We start from the raw sequence: 3769 nt of genomic DNA, 5'->3' as shown, positions 1-3769 counted from the left end.
CGTTCGTGGTGTCGATGGTACCCATGACTTAGATGTGTTGGTGTTGGACTGGGATGGACAAATTTAAAAATCATACAAAGCCAGATTAGAGTCCAACAGTTGACAACCACCTGATGAAGAAACAGTGCACGGAACACTGGTGCTTCCAAATATGCTTGTTCGATACAATCTGATGCAATGTGATTTTTAACATTGAGAGCTCTTGGTAATGTTTAATTGATCGAAGACAGTAAACGAATTTTCGTTCGTGGAGATGAAAATTTCAAATATTATCCACCTCAGTGTAACAAAAAAAAAGTTTGGATGCGTGTTGAATCTCCACAATGCGCTTGCGCCAAGCAAAAGTTGAACCTGCACCCGCCTGATCCGTAGCCAGCTATAAGAATGGCTGTACCACTGGCCAGATGCACAGCTGAAATTTTACACGCTGCAGAGCTGTGGTGCTGACAATGACATGAGCAATAACAGTAACAGTCACAAGGTAAACAAAGAACAAAGATAATCACCATCAATGATCCACTTCAAATTGTCTGAAAAAAAACTACCATTCACAATTTGAGCAGCCAATCAATGAGGTCGCTGCTGATCAAGAAAATTGCAACCTATTTGCTGAGTTTTCACCCTAATTAGAGGTAAACTCCAGCCTAATCATAACGTCGCATATTCCCATTAATTTTCAGATTTAGATTACGTTAATGACCTGTCCGTATTTGCAGGAATCTGAACAACATGAAATGAGTGAAAACGTTCTTCCGGTGATCCAGTGCAGAGTCGGCCTGAAAAGAAATGACAAAGACATGAAACATCATTCCCATTTCTCTTTGTACCAACGCATTTTCCTGAGTTGGATATTTGCAGGACTTGTCTTTACTATCGAAAGTATTAATTATTTTTCTGGGAAGGTTTATTCATAATTCAATTAACATCTGAGTTTTGAAACCTATTTTACTTCAGATTAAAATAGTTGAATATCCTTTCCCCAGACTAATGTCCCAATCCTCCCTTCTCTTCCATGTAAATACCAAGTGCTCCAGGTAAGGTTGGAGCACCCAACCGGACGTTGCAATGCTCCTTGCTGCTCCATGTCAATAGCAGCCTCTCCGATTTAAGTTGGAGCTCCCAGTCTGATGCCTCAATGCTCCCTGCTCCATGTCAATAGAAGCGCTCAAGTTGAGGTTGGATCTACCACTCTCATGCCCAAATGCTCCCAGGTGCTACGTGTCATTAAGAGTTGGTCCTTGTGAGGTTGGTGCTCCCACTCTGATGTCCAAATGCTCCCTCCTCCATGTCAATACAAGCGGTCCAGTTGAGGTTGGATCTATCCCTCTGATGTCCCAATGCTTCCCGCTGCTACTTGTCATTAAAAGCTGCTTCAGGTGAGAGTGGAGCTCCCAGACGTATCCCGCAAAGCTCATTGCTCCATGTCGACTGAAGCTACTTCAAATTAGGTAAGACCCCGCAGTCTGATGTTCCAATGCTCCCTGTTGCTTCGCTCAATAGAGACTACTCCAGGTGAGGCTGGATTTCCCAGTCTGATGTCCCAATGCTCCCTGCTGCTCCACGTCAATTGAAGCTGCTCCGGGTGAGGTTGGATCTCCCGGTCTGCTGCCCCAAAGCTCCCTGCTACTCCAAGTAAATAAAAAACTGCTCCAGGTGTGGTTGGAACTCCCAGCCTGCTGCCCCAATGCTCCCTGGTCCATGTGAGTAGACGCTGCTCCAGATGAGGTGGGAGCTCCCAACCCTTGCAACTAACACACCTCTATACCAACTTAGAAATAGTGCCCACTGACCATTTCCACCATTGGAGCCATTGGTGGAATATCCACATCATGTGAATTTAATATTATTTTTCGTCAGCACCGAATCATTACTTCCAAAAGACATTCTTTCTTGAATATTGTTTATCATGTGCATATTGCAGTCAATCCGAAGTTTGATCATGGTGCTAATTGATGTATGCTCAATAAAAATTACATCATATTTTTCATGTTGAGTAACTGCTACTTAGCAAGGGCAATGTTTGTAATGAAATCACAATTTTATTCCAGGTGAGGGAATGTGGTTTGTATTATTTAAAATTAACTTGTTCACTGTGTACAATGATGAAACGGATCTCAATTTCAAAGCAAACTTGGTTACGTTTTCTTCCATCTTGACATGTGGTGTCCTCTTCTTTCAACCACACGGGTATTAGAACGAAACGTCTATTAATGACATGCGTATAAAGACACATTCAATCATTTTTTGTGCTAATACTGCATGAATTTGCGATTATTGATCCACAGTTTAGGTTCAGTCCCTACAGTGAACATGCTGACTTCTCCAGTTGTTCACAGTTCAATGTGATGCATCCAGTGTGTGCATAACGTTTTGGAGCTTGATTCCCACATCTTGTGTTTATCTGTGCCTTGTTCACAGCCTTCATCAATGGCCAGAGCAATGTGCGAGGAAGAGAGCAATGTGTAAGTCTCTCCGTATCCATGCATGGCACCCATATCTGCAATTCTCTACTGAGCATTTGTAGCCAGTTCTCGGTGCCCCTGCCCCCACGCCCTGCCCAATTTGAAATATTTCCATTATTTTGTGCTGTCTCTCTGTGCTCTTCTCACCAAGATGCATAAGTTCTACTCAACATGCTCCAGATTTCATTTGACAAAACAGTCATTAAGAAGCCCATTACATTAACTTGCCCTTCGCATCTCTTGTATTTTGGTTTTCCTGGATCTCTTTCATATGATAAAAGGTCACAGCAGCTTGACTTGAAAAAGAAAATCGCGTTACTTTTCATTATTCCAATGCGATCTACGTTTCAATGCTTTTTAAACAAGTGACTCAAATTATTCTTTGAGATTTTATAATAGCGTCGATGCATATAAATTGACCATTGAAGTTCCAATTTCAATAAGACAGGTGTGAGCATACAAAAATAGCAACATTGGAAACAGCGACGAGAGTGGGACGCGAACCCACGCGTGCAGAGCACAATGGATTAGCAGTCCATCGCCTTAACCTCTCGGCCACCTCGTCACAGAGACTCACAGGCATATGAACTTATGAATAAGTGAATTGCGTAAATTATGCAAAACAGCAGATATTTCTCCCTGGTCTGGTGAAATGCTAAGTAGCACAGTACGGTCCCAAGACAATGGTCTGACCTCTGTGTTGTGGGGCAACGGCATTCCCACTGTGACACTCTACACGCAGTGATCTGAACAAAAATGAAGAAAAGACAATGAAACAAAGTCTGTTGAATTCTGTGAAGATTTGAAGTCAACGGAATGAAGAACCCAAGAAAGCAGGACGTGTTCCTTCAAGAAAGAGTTGGATAGAGCTCATAAGGATAGTGGACTCAAGGGTTATGGGAATAAGGCAGGAACAGGATACTGATTGAGGATGATCAGCCATGATCATAATAAATGGTAGTGCTGGTTCGTAGGGCAGAATGGCCTACTCCTGCACCTATTGTCTATTGTCTATTAAATTGCCTGTGAGGAATTGATTTCCAGACTGGAGGAGAGTGCATAGTGCTCAATGTCATTATTCGGCACACCTTTCTTCTGCTCAGATGTTTTTGACAAGCACTTCTGTACAGAACAGACACTTTCAAAATCCTAAGTGAGACGAAACAGACAATTGAATTCAACAATGCAAAAACCTTGATCTGTATCATTTTTCTGGGCCATGCAACACCAAGTATGATCACAGCAACACAGTGAGCAAGTGTCAGAAGGAAAATTAATGCAGTGCCAGAGAGAATGCAGGGAGCAGC

General features: G+C 42.5%; 1 non-coding gene across 1 annotated transcript; it reads right to left on the bottom strand.

The window, feature by feature from the left end:
- Positions 1 to 2945: 2945 nt before the first annotated feature.
- On the bottom strand, positions 2946 to 3027 carry trnas-gcu (transfer RNA serine (anticodon GCU)). Its single transcript has one exon. It is a non-coding gene; the product is annotated as a tRNA-Ser (tRNA).
- Positions 3028 to 3769: the final 742 nt, after the last annotated feature.

This window comes from Hemiscyllium ocellatum, unplaced genomic scaffold (genome assembly GCF_020745735.1).
Source record: "Hemiscyllium ocellatum isolate sHemOce1 unplaced genomic scaffold, sHemOce1.pat.X.cur. scaffold_115_pat_ctg1, whole genome shotgun sequence".
NCBI classification, from domain to species: Eukaryota; Metazoa; Chordata; class Chondrichthyes; order Orectolobiformes; family Hemiscylliidae; genus Hemiscyllium; species Hemiscyllium ocellatum.
Note: the sequence above shows the minus strand (reverse complement) of the source record. Positions and strands in the feature narration are given on the sequence as shown.